This window comes from Aulostomus chinensis, chromosome 7 (assembly GCF_037954235.1).
Source record: "Aulostomus chinensis isolate RoL2024-O1b breed Wild chromosome 7, RoL_Achi_v1.0, whole genome shotgun sequence".
Classification (NCBI taxonomy): Eukaryota; Metazoa; Chordata; class Actinopteri; order Syngnathiformes; family Aulostomidae; genus Aulostomus; species Aulostomus chinensis.
This window is the reverse complement of record NC_141326.1, coordinates 17,055,001-17,068,889: the sequence shown is the minus strand read 5'-3', so window position 1 is coordinate 17,068,889 and position 13,889 is coordinate 17,055,001. Positions and strand designations below refer to the sequence as shown.

General features: G+C 40.6%; 1 long non-coding RNA gene across 1 annotated transcript; it reads left to right on the top strand.

Moving 5' to 3' along the window:
• Positions 1-2,466: 2,466 nt before the first annotated feature.
• LOC147258801 (uncharacterized) lies at positions 2,467-8,904 on the top strand. The gene is made up of 3 exons (XR_015116809.1): positions 2,467-2,516; positions 7,369-7,408; positions 8,846-8,904. It is a non-coding gene; the product is annotated as an uncharacterized LOC147258801 (long non-coding RNA).
• The last annotated feature ends 4,985 nt before the right edge of the window (positions 8,905-13,889 follow it).

Here is a 13,889-nt window from a genome sequence, read left to right as displayed (position 1 = left end):
ATAAATGAGAGTGAGGTTGATAATCCATTAAAAAGTGCTTTGAAGCTCCATTTCTGAAAAGATGGTCCTATAACCTGGTCGGCATAATTTAAAAGAGGAATAGGCTGTGTCAGAGAGCATTTATCCAAATTAATATAAATGTTGTTTTATCTATCTATCTATCTATCTATCTATCTATCTATCTATCTATCTATCTATCTATCTATCTATCAATCTATCTATCTATCTATCTATCTATCTATCTATCTATCTATCTATCTATCTATCTATCTATCTATCTATCTATCTATCTATCTATTTATCTATCTATCTATCTATCTATCTATCTATCTATCAATCTATCTATCTGTCTATCTATTTATCATCTATCTATCTATCTATCTATCATCTATCTATCTTTCTATCTATCTTTCTATTTATCATCTATCTATCTATCTATCTATCTTTCTATCTATCTTTCTATCTATCATCTATGATCTATCTATCTATCTATCATCTATCTATCTATCTATCTATCTATTTATCATCTATCTATCTATCTATCTTTCTATCTATCTTTCTATCTATCATCTATCTATCTCTCTATCTACTATCTATCTATCTATCTATCTATCTATCTATCATCTATCTATCTATCTATCTGTCTATCTATCTATCTATCATCTATCTATCTATCTATCTATCTATCTGTCTATCTATCTATTTATCTGTCTATCTATCTATCTATCTATCTATCTATCTACCTATCTATCATCTATCATCTATCTATCTATCTATCTTTCTATCTATCTATCTATCTATCTATCTATCTACCTATCTATCTATCATCTATCATCTATCTATCTATCTTTCTATCTATCTATCTATCTATCTATCTATCTATCTATCTATCTATCTATCTGTCTGTCTATCTATCTATCTATCTATCTATCTATCAATCTATCATCTATCTATCTATCTATCTATCTATCTATCTATCTATCTATTTGCAGTATGCTCCAGGCCTGCTCCAGGCTTTGCATATTCATTTTATTTACATAGCTATTTAGATAATTGTCACAATAAAAACCTGACGATGCTGTGTTACATTTAACTTTTACTCGTGTGTTGGCTTGTGCGCCTAGAATTTTGTTTCTCTTCTTCCCCTCCTACCCATTGTCTGTTTTATTTTAATTTTTTTGTCTTATATATTGTCCTCTCGCTGCCCTCAGGAACACCTTGCCTCCCACAGTATCGGTATGAGGGTGCAGGATGTACAACCAATGTGTGTGTGTGTGTGTGTGTGTGTGTGTGTGTGTGTGTGTGTGTGTGCGTGTGTGTGCGCGTGTGTATGTGTATGACCTATTGTGCCCTCGCTGAAAGCCCTATACACCACCAGGACCTCGCTATCTGATCTGCCCCATCTGCTATCAAGACAGGTAGTGTCTACACCTGAGGGAGAATTCTCTTTTTCCTTTTGTCATTCTGTCCCTTTCAATCTGTCCCTCTCCTTCTGTTTTGCACACACACACACACAACACACACACACACACACACACACACCACACACACACACATCACTCAGCTCTTTGAGACATCTGCAAGAGTGCAGACTGACTGACTTCTGCCATCCAGCTGTAAGAGATGATGAAGAGGAGCGAGGTGGTGTCCTCCCCGACCCTTGAGGGCCTTTAGCTCCCCTCTAACTCTTAATCTACTCCAGAGCCGCAAGGTCAGAGTCAAGTCCACTACTCACTAAAAGATTCAGTACCCAGGAAGAGAGGACAGCGGCAGCTGGCTAAAACCACGTACATGTACAACTCATCCCGATTGCATTTCCAAAAAAGAACACACATCTGTTAACACACAGTTTACAACAATTCACTGTCTCAGTATGCCTCTAAATTCTCAAGTGTGTTATTTCAACATGATGGGGAGCAATCTGTAACTCTTCACTGTGCATCTTTACTTCCTAATTACATACAGTTCTCTATTCAGTGTTCCCATTCTTTGCATATTTGTGGTTGGTTTTCATTGTTTTAGGTGAAAAGAAATGAACACACAGAGAACGCAGAAGGAACCGACTTTTGCTGAATACTAATGTTCTAAAAGATTTGTTCAACAGTTTTTTTATTCATTAAACAAAATATATATAATTAAGCATAAAGCAATAAGGACATCTGCACTCAAACAAACCAATACAAGAGAGAAACTATTAAATTGAAGAACAAATTAAGTGAAAAGGTGTGATGAAATGTGTGTTCGTGTGGTGTGCAAGAGAGCAAAAAGAGACTAATTCAACAGTTGATGAATTAAACTGAGAATTCCTTTCCCCAGTTATTGATATAAAGGGTTTATCAACCTCCTGCAATGATTCTTTGACTTTCATAACACTGTATTTGTAAAAAAAAAAAAAAAAAAGAATTGTGTCATGTGTTTCTACATCTTACACCACGCATTAAGAAATGACACACGTTTACAGGGTTACATGAAGCTTGGATCAGGAGGAGGACAACATGAAGAAGATGAAGGCTGGGGTAAGTAAGGTCAGATTTTATTCATACAGCCCGGTATCATAAATCACAGCTCGATGGACTAAACAATCTGTTAACAATCTCATTTGAGATGAGGGAAAACTACCCAAGAAGTCCCTTCAAAGGTGGAGTTAGTAGCATGGTTTGTTTTATAGCCTGTAAACACAACATTCACTCAAATTGGGCCCCTCCTTCCGGACCCAGCGGCCCCAGAAACCCCTGACAACATGAACACCAGCCCCTGGCACTGCAATCACAAACATAGAACCGCCGGCAAACACAAGCACAGTGCAGTTTTTTGTCTTCTCCCTGTCCAGCAGAAAGCAGACCAACTTTTCATCACCCTCCACTCTTGTTCTCACGTTTCATCCGCTCGCCGTTTTCCCTCAGTAGGGCTGTATTTCCTTTTCTTTGCTTCTCTGTGCTCATCTGCCATTTTCTCAGGAATGAATTTAGTTTACCCGCTGTGCTTTATCCACACCAAACCACAGCTGTGCAGAGACGTCCCAGAAACGTCCCAACAAAAACAACAACGACAAAAAGACATTCAAATACAGGCAGAAAGCAACGACTCTGCAGACACAGTCACCACCACACACCTCAGATATATTTTGTCTGTATTTTATTTTGTAAGAAAAATGCGGCAAACTCTCACTTTGATAGCTAAAATTTTGAAAATAATAAAAAAAAAATATCCTAAGGGAATACCACTGAAGAGAGATCCCTCTATTTTAAGAAAGTAATACATGAGCACCACGCAAGCTGTTGAATCTGGCCCTGGGACTTCCTGGACGCCCAAGCTGAGGAACAGTAACACCGCGGTCAAATTCAGCACAGTAGAAAACTTGAGTAGGCCTTCAGAATTCAGATCAAGTGCTGTCTGCAGTCAACTTCGATTTCATTTGGGGTAAATGGTGAACTATTGCAAATCGTATTTGAGAATATTCTGCTTTTTATAGCCACTTGTTGACTACAATCGGGTATCACCTCAGTGCCGTTACTCTCTGAGCGGAGTCCCACAAATCGCTTGAAAAAAAAAAAAAGTTAATAGGGTACAGAGTTCAACTGTCATTTTTCAGTCACGTTCTTTGGCACTTTCAAAATACTGATTCACATCAAAGAATGAAGAATGACTCTGTCACTAGGAATGACAAGTAAAGATTTTTTGGCTATTAATGGCACTCCGCCGTTAATGTGAGAATCGATTTTAATTTGGATAGTCTACTTAGAGGGCATGATGACATTTTCTCATTGTCCCATCTGTCAAATCAAATCAAAGCCAAATAAAGGCCTTCATCAGAGCTCTGATATGACTACATGGCCTATGTACTTGAAGAAAGCTCTTTTAGATGTTCTTTATCACCGTTTACACCGAAGAATGTGAATGAAGCTTTTTTTGAGCGGAAAAATGCTGTTTACATTCTTCAAAGTGGCTCCAAATGTAGAAGCATTATCTTCGCTGTTGAGACGATTCATTAAAGCAAAATAATTGAATGAAAGTGAAAATGTCAAGGCAACCCTTAAGAGAAAAAAAACAACAACCCCCAAAATAAGTCGAATCACATCTCAAATGAATTGAGAGAGAAAGAGGGAGAGAGCCTGAGGGACAATGTGCACAGGAATGGAGAAACATTATACACAACAGATTAAAATTCAGAATGTGAAGGTATCCTTTTAACTGTTCAACAAGTGTCTGTATCGCAGAGCTGGCTTTCTCTCCCTCCACCTCTCCATCCCTCCATCTCCACCAAGGACACCATCCCTGCTGTTGTTACCATGGAGACAAGCCCAGAAGGGCTGTAGGCGAGACATGTGAGGGACTGTGGGTGACCGTGTGTGTGTGTGTGTGTGTGTGTGTGTGTGTGTGTGTGTGTGTGTGTCTATGTGTGTGTCTATGTGTGTGCAGTGTGTATACATGAGCATGTGCAGGCAAATCTTTGCCCTTGTTTATTTTCTCCTGATTTCTCAACCTTATATCCCTCTTTGTACCCTGCACACATGCACTCACCGGTGAATCCACCAACAGTTCAGCTACCGTACATCAATAGAGACAGTGGGGGGTGAAGACTAATCTGGATCATATCAATAGCGTTAATATGAACGGTCTTAATTCCTTAATGCATTTTAAATCATGTGAAATCTTTCAGTGCATAAAAGGATGACACACTTGTAGCGGCTGTCCTTGGTATTCTGACTCACACAGTTGTGGATGGCCATCATAATGTGCCATAAGACTTGCGACATGATTTTGATTTATTGCCCACCAAACAATACAAGCCTCCAAGGGTACGTGCCCCTGTGAGCCTGTGTGTGTGTGTGTGTGTGTGTGTGTGTGTGTGTGTGTGTGTGTGTGTTTGTGTGTGTGTGATGGGATGTGGGAGGTAATGCATGTGTTGACAGCAATAATTCACTCCTTTCAGTGAATGAGAGATGAGAAGAAAGTGTCATTTTCTTGCGCCAGCCACTTTCTCCACTAAGAGATGCCTCCACTAATGTCACTTTCACCATTCTAGGCTAATGGCCCAACATCAAAGCCTTCTTTTTCCTGACAGAAAACAGAAGTTCAGAGCCAGTGATGAATTTATTATGTGAGAGTTTATGCATAGATTATTGTCATTTTGAACAGTTTTGAATGAGGCTGAAGTCATTCAATGATTTATGGTGCAGGCTGCAATGCACCATTTACTCATAAGGATTAGACCTACAGTTTTTATGCCTTTTTATGGGATAGTGGTGGACCAGAGGCACTACGGTTTCAAGTTATCCATCCCATTCTTATCCGCTATCCTGTATCCTGAAAACCAGAAGGAATTCCTTTAAACCTGACATAAGTGTGCGCTGGGATTTGTGGATGAACTGAAGATTGGTGGTCAAAAGTCAAAGGCCACGATCACTGACACCTAAAAAGAATGCAATATCTCTGTTAAACTATGAGAAAATTTCCTTAAATTGCACACATTTGTCAACTGACACTCAAGGTCAAACTGAAAAGGTCAAGGCCACTGTCACTTACCTTGAACACTTAATCTCAGGAATGTCCTGAGAGAATTTTTTTAAAATATAGTAGAAATGAAAAGATTTTAATGGCCAAAAATTAAAGGTCAAATCAAATTAACACAATATCTCTGAAAAGGCTTGAAAGGACAACTTCAATGTTAGCACAAACATCCACTGGGATTCTTGGATGAACTGAGAAGATTTTGTCACTCCAAAGTCAAGGTCACTGTCGTGTCACTCAACTGCAACATAACTGCAACAGTTTGAGGCATTTTTATATACTACCAAACAACGAAAATCTACTGGGATTGTAGGCAATGTATATGTAAAGTTCACTTAACTTGTAAACGTAAAGCGTTTTTTTTCTCTATATTTTGCTACATGGAGTTACTGATTGTGCAGTGCTGGTGTTATAATTAATTTTAGGATTTAGTTATGATGCTGTTGGAACAAAATCCACCGCTGCAACATATTATATAACAGACAGCAGATTGTTGTGTTAAAAATCTTGCTATAAATAGTCTAACACACGGAGCCAAAAGTGAATCATAATGGAGCACCTGCATGTCTAAACATCCCTTCCTCTGCAATAGAAACTGCAGTAGCAAGCAATCATCCATGCTGATTGATGTCTGTCTATTACACCCATCCTCCATCCTGCATGTTTACACTTGGTTTTAATAGCTAGTTTATGCTCAAAATGTGCCAAAGATGGCAGGAATAGTCAGAACGGGAGAGCAAAGGGCTAATAGGAGAGAAATGGAGACTAATATGCAGCAGGTAATCACCCTCATTAAACAGGCATATATTCACACAGACAGGAGATCATTTTATCATGCTTGTGTATATGTCTGTAAGTGTGTGTGTGTGTGTTTGTGTGTGTGTGTGTGTGTGTGTGTGTGTGTGTGTGTGTGTGTGTGTGTGTGTGCTTTATATTGCCTCAGTTCCAGCCCTGTGGCATTGATGGAGCATCATCATCATCACTCTAAAGTGGCTCCTTGGCCAGACCTCATTTTCGTCAGGCACTGTTTGGTGTCACCTATGTGTGTGTGTGTGTGTGTGTGCGTGTGTATGTATGTCTGTGCACGGCAGTGAATGTGTTTTGCTGTAGCAGTTTCAGTGATGCCGTGGCCACCATAACACGGTTTTACTGGCAGGTCCCTTATGCAAACAAATGGCTCTCCCTGGCAGGTTCAGTGAACGGTGACGCTTGGATTTGGTTGCATCAGGCAGGGGAGTGATGGGTGCAACAGATCCACACGAGAAAGTGTTTGACTTTATGTGCGCTCCCAAACCCACCACAGGCTCCTCTAAAAACACACATCGGGGTGCAGATTTTAAGATAATTCCTTTTATTGCTTTGTCGCTTTATATATACTTAACATTATTATATGTACATTGTCTCAGGAACACAGTTATAAATGTTGAAGGTCAGTTGGATAACAGAAATGTTTGATCTGTTGCTAGGCAACAGCGCTGCATCGATGAAACAATCATAGTTAGGTTAACATGAGGACGTGCATTAATGAGCCCTGCATTATCATCACCTCTTTAAAAATCCTCAGAAAGGTAATTGTAATGTCCCCTCATAGTCCATTAAGAGACAAAAGGCAAGAAAGCTTAACCTTCAGAAAAATTAGTCCCCACATCAACTTGTTTGTCGTCCCGTTTAAATCAAATTGGTATGTCATAAAATAAGATATTAAACCCTGTCTCAAGATCATTAACAGTCAATTATTTGTAAAGGTTTCATACACCCAAGAGGTCTGAGAACTTTCTCAGTGCACTTAAAAGAATGAAATACTGTGAAAGAAAAACTCATACATTTCTAATGTGGTGTCGACCTTCTTTCTTTCAGTTACATCAGACTTCAGTTCATCAGAGGAAGTAATGGCCTGGTAATCCGTGCCTTGTTTTGTTGCAAACGCCATACAATACACCCACACATAAACACTAACATACAAAACCAATCACACACAAACACTCACACACACGTGCGCACACACACACACACACACACACACACACACACACACACACACACACACAATCTCACACAGGGTTTGTTCCATATTCACCAAGAGCAACAGGTGTGACAACAGCCGGCATGAATTCTGTGGTTCTCAGCACGGAGAGTGTGTAGGTGTTTGTGTTTTGATGATTAGTTGAGGATGAATACATGCCAGCACATTACGGCCTTATGCAGCCAACACACACACACACACATACACACACACACACACACACACACACACACACACACACACACACACACACACACACACACAAACACACAGTTTTGCCAAAGTCCCAAGAGGGGTTTCACAACTTCTCACCTACACCCACCAAATGTGTAAAGTGATCGCCTCAATGACATCTAGAACGTGATGAGGCAAAACCCAAGCTCTTTCATACAAATATGAGTAAATAAAAAGAAACAATCTTGTACTTTGGCCAATGCATCTTATTGTTTGTAAAGGTCATTTTTGCAATGTGGCCCTAGAGGTCAATTAAAAACTGGGTGAGGGGCCAAAGAGAAAACGAGGGAGCTGCATGAACAGTGTTTCATTATGTTGATACAAAATAATAACCTTCAAGAAATTCACTGGAGGTCCCTCAGCCTGCTATTCAGCCCTACGGACGGTGATCCTTTAATCTAAGCCATGCACATGACCTCAGATTGCTTGAGAGCTGCAGAGTTAATTTCAACTCCAAGTGACACCATTTCACAAAAGTAAGCTCTGTAACACAGCATGTATAATGTATGTTGCCCGCCGAGGAAAAGGAACCAACACAGACAGACCTGACAGCCCCAGGGAGTCAAATGAGTGAAGGAGAAAAGTTGATTATAAGGCTTTTAACGTCTCCGCTAATTACCACTGATGCTAATTAGATGGAGCTAACTGCACGGAGGGTAATCAGGGTCTGGAACGAGACAGAAGTTAGAGTCAAACTATCATCTCTCAACCCTTCACGGGGCACAGTTAGACGTTATACACGGCTCTGTTATGTCCCAGAAATGTTAGCATGGTTTTCATGCTGACATATGACAGGCCCTCGAGACAGAAAGTTTTAATTGCAAATCTTAAGAACTTCCTTGATACTTACAAGCACATTCATGGCATCTTTGTTATCTGAGGTGTAAATATTAAATTAATTTCCACATATTTGACCTTCATAGCAAAAGCTAATGCATTATAAACGTGCACTAGTTCAACCCCCCTACACACACACACACACACACACACACACACACACACATCACCGAACACAGGCACGCACACATATCCATTTAGCTTGACTTATGTTGTCTGTGACTGTGTTATTTTGTGCAGTAAATCCAGGTTTCCCCTGATGCCCAGATACCAGCTTAATCTTCTCTCAGGCTGTCGACCCAACAACTGCTGGGGGTGCCGGCGGTTGATTTACTGTGGTCATCTTCAATTATCAGCCCCAAGAGCCAAAGGTATTCCTGCTGGTCCGGAAGGCCATACGTTTCAAGGACAATTATTTTTAATGAGACTGCCTCCAATCCATCTGCATGTTGGTTGAGGGACGCTTGACAAATCCGTCCTTCAGAGGGCCCCCCCCCCCCCTTCACTCTGATCTATGGTTCTGCTTCATTTCCTCCTGCCTGTTCTGCTGTGAGTGGAGCCGCTATCAGTATGTTTCACCTGGCACAACATCTCACCAGTAAAATGATGGGCTGTGTGACTGATATGAGAGCGTGGTATTTGCCGTTCTAAAAAAATTGAGTCACTACTGTATCATCGACAGTATGAATGGAGTATTTAGAATAGAGGGGAGTACACTATCAATGCATCCTACAGTGCATACATCTTCCTGCATGGGTGGCTGCATACAGAAACAAAAATGTATTCTAAATAGAAGAAACACAATGGCAAAACTGAAACCTTCTACCTCTAAAATGGCTTTAATCAACTTTTTCATTTCGTCAAAGATCACATGACTTCTGTGAGAGCATTATGATGAGGAAATCCCAGAGAGACTCATCCACGACTCCTTTCAACTCAACATTTTGTTTTTCTTATTGGATTTTCTCTCTCTCTCTTTCTCGCTCCCTGTCCCGCTCTCTCTCTTTCTGTCTCTCATCTACATCCAAACAGCAGGCAGCTGTTTCAGTGAAAAGCTCTGGTAAACCCTCCACCCAACCACCCACCCACCATCCCACCAACCAAACACCACACAGACAGAGACTTGCAAGGCAGCCAAAAACTCTAGAAGAATGCCAGTGTTGCTGTGTAAGAACTGGAAATGAGAAACTGTTTGATTGCATGTTCATAATCCTCAAAGTGGCCAGTGTATTCCCATATTCCCTTTTTATTCAACATCTTTCAATATGCGTACATTTCTCTATCTTTACTCATTCTCAATTTAATTTCAACTCATGGACACATTATATCGGTTTTCTGCTGAAAAATAAGTCCATGCCTGACGAAATTTGATACATTTTAGAAAAAGCACTACTGATTTGAAGACAAAGACTCTTTATTGTTATTTGGGTTTTATATTTAGACACTCCAGCATCAGTTGTGTCAGTCATGATAACATTGTCTGGGGTGGCATGGCTCAGGAGGTAGAGTGGCCGTCTAGTAATCGCAGATACTGAACCCCTAATTACTCCTGATGAGCCAGTTGGCACCTTGCATGGCAGCCTCTGCCATCAGTGTGTGACTGTGTGTGTTTGAGAATGTGAGTGTGAATGTGTGTCAACATTGTCAAGCGCTCTGAGTGCTGTAAAGATGGAACCGTGATATTTATATAAATAGAATCCATTTACCATTGTGCAAAGTAATTACTTGGCATGTGGAATATAATGTAGGCAGTCGAACAGACTATAAATGCACCAGCATTTTTTAACCGATTAGGAAGCTTTATTTGGATGCAGGACCAAGCACAAGGGAAAATGCAATAATCACAAAAAAAAAAAAAAAAAAAAAATGGCTGGAGAAGGTAAGGAAGGTCAAAGTTGTGACAGTTTTTGTCATAATTTTACCGTTAAACTTTATTTTCTCCTCAAAACAAGGTAGAAAAAAACTATAGTGAGCAATTCTTAGTCATGCCCTTGCGTTGTGAACATTGAAAACCACAGTAATAGAAAATGATAAACTCATACCTGGTGATACTCCAAAAGAATGCTGGATAAATCAGAACCCTTCACACAGAGTGACTCAAAAACACCTTGTTGTTGCAGGAAGTATTATTTGGTGCTATGCAGTGGTGGTTAAGATTTGGTCGACTGTAGTATACTATCCTTAGTTTTCACATGCAGTAACATCAGAACTAAAGGGATACTTCATCCCAAAATGAAAATTCAGTCATTAACTGAACTCACCCTCATGTTGTTGGGTGGAGGATTTTCATTCATAAACTAATACTGATGGATTTACACAGGAAAAGCATCACATTAAAACTAAGAGAAATGCAAAAAACATGGCATCAGGGATGTTGACACCTGGTAGTTTACAGGGTTTCTTTTTAAAGTGTTTTCTGGACATGAATAGTAAGTGACTGTATTGTCATTTTGAAAGCAACTGTCCCTTTAAGTACATGCTTTACTTGTACGTACACTTGTGGTCTCACTGCCATTTCAGTTATGGCTGAACTTTTTGTTGTCAGTCTGTCTGATCATCCAAGTGTTTGGTGCATTCAGGTTATATGGGGTCACGTCAACACGCTACCACTCAGACATTAACTATGACAATGAGGACAGAGTTGATCACTCAGACCACATTTCAAAATTAAACTGTCAGCCCATTGCAGTGTTGGCGGCTGAATTCCAACACATAGGTTTGATTTTGCCTTCTGTTGTACATTGAAACTTTCTGCTAACATCATGAAGTCTGCGGAGCAGCTTCTGCCACGCTGGTAACCGTGTCTCTGAGCTGAGGAAACAGCTTGGCTTCATTAATCTGATCTATTTTCTCCACCAGGCTTTGATCCTCAGCTGCTGCTGCTGAGTGCACATCTCCAAAGGGGCCCTACACATGGGGAGTATCTCCTGCTGGGATTCCCTGCAGAAGTCCTGCTTGTGGGGTTGTGGGAGCACTGTGGGCTCAGCAGTGTGCTTGTTGTCCAAACTTTTCATGTCCTGTAGGGAACTGGTGTCTACCGGGACGGTTGTTTGATTCAGCAGCCTGACCTCGTGGCTGCAGGCATTCATCACAGAATGAGGTTCTCGTGGAGTTTGGTGGGTCTTTCCATGCTCATGTGCATTTATGTCTCGGAGGAAGAATAAAAAGTAAAGAGCAAGAAATAAATGGTTTGGGGCGTGTGCATCAATGTGTGTTCCTGTCATACAAGTGTGCTTGTGCTGACTCAGCTATCCTGGAGTGTTATCTTTGTGTTTTGTTCTAAAGATATCTTAGTGTCTGATATGCCACTGAATTCCACATTCTCATGACTTCTTCTGACTTTAGCCTCAGGCTGTTATTTTGTTTTCATTTTCCTGCTTCCACCTGTGTATCTTGCGGTAATTAAATGCATTGCATGAGACCAGATAGTGATTGAGTTGTAACAGTCTTTTATCTTCTCCCTGGTCCTCTGATGAAAGGTTCTCCCTGTGGGCCTGGCACTCGGGCTTAATCCGTTGTGGTAAGAAAGCTTTTTGCTGTTGCTCTACACGGTAATCAGTCAGAGCCGCTCCACAAACACACCATCAGTGCACAGACACGCCGCATTAATGGAAGAATGGAAGTGATGGAAAAGAAATTCAACTTTGGTCACATCCAAAGAACACAGTTTACAATGGATGAAAAGTTCAGATGGCCACCACTGCCAGGAGTATCAGCCAGTTCGAGTAGACCGACAGCCAACTACCCCTCCATGCTCGCCAGTGAAAAAATAAAATGTTCGGGTACACGCGATTCATCAAGGTACGTCAGAGATATGAAGTATTGCACTTATGTGTCCGACAACACAAAGCTTTGCACTTCATCCTTGATTCCAGGAGATGTTTGCTCCAAATATCTCAGCACGCTCCAAAGATATGACGTTAACAACGATAGGATTGACAGACAACCTGAAAACATGCGGCAAAAAATATCCCAATATCGCTGCCATGGGAAGACACCAAAAACAAGAGAAGTCCAGCCTAAATCATATCAAAAACATGAAAAGTTTATTCCGATGAACCGTTCTTCAGCTTAAGTGGTGGTAGTGGCAGTGGTGGTTACAGGACCAAAACATAGTATCCCTGAAACACCTTTCAGCAGACACAATAACAAATCAGCAGCCATGTTGCCCGCGGCGATGATGGTGTCCACCTTCTGCTGCCCTTTAAATTACAGAGAAAGATTGAATATCAGAGTGTGTGAACTTGGACACAGAGTTTGAGTTCTTTTTTTAACCTCCAGCCATGCAGTGTGACTAACATTGGCAAACAGGCAGACAGGCACAAGCTGAGAGTTTGATGGCTGCAGGATGAGGTGATGACTGCGAGGGCTGTAAGGCAGCTGTGCCTCACACAAGCTCGACGTCTGACTTCTGTTCTTTACCTGAACATGTACCGTTACCTCACTTAAGGTGAGCCAAAGAGACTTTTCCTACATGGACCAGCAGAGTCGAATATCCAGCAAACCTCCAAAAGAAAAATCACTTTGAAGTGGGATTAATCGCTGTAGAGGAAGTACATGCACGTATTTTATAAAAGCCATAGCTACAATATGTTATGTGTGATTGCACTACATGCATAATTATTGCCTTGAGATGAAGCTTTTTTTTCTCCATTTGTTTATTCAGAATGTCTGTGCTCTGCTCTCGTCTGCCTCATGAATACAAAAGAAAGCAAGAAATCACACATTCCTCAGTTAAATACACAATTAAGGAGATCGGTTCCCCCCATCCAAGTAGTAGAATATGCAAGTAATCGACAATAAATGTAGAACTTTAATACAGGGGAAACAATGGTCTTGCTAATTGTTTTAAAGGGGACCTATTACACTTGTTTCCAGCTTTATTTATTTCTGGGACATAGAAGCGTTGCGTGATCCATAATTGAAAAAGTGATTATTCATTCAACAGTGGCCCTTTTCACAATTCATCATTGTCAGAGACAAACTGTTTCAGCTCCTTTCTCCTCCTTGAATATCATCTTTGGATGAGTGGCCAACTTCCTCGAGCCTGTAAACATGATTGAGATCTTTTTAATGTTGATGTTGAAGGAAAGAGGCCCTGAACCTCCAACATGTAAATACAGAAATGCGGCTCCTTTTCCTTTCTGACCCAAATTCTTAAAGAGTCTTTTCACGCCTCCGGTGCATTTCCTCATTTCCTCCTACGTGTACTTTACTACTCTTTTTTTTCCCCCCTTTTTTTTCTGCAGCATATTTCCACATTTCAGTGAGAAGTATTATTAAC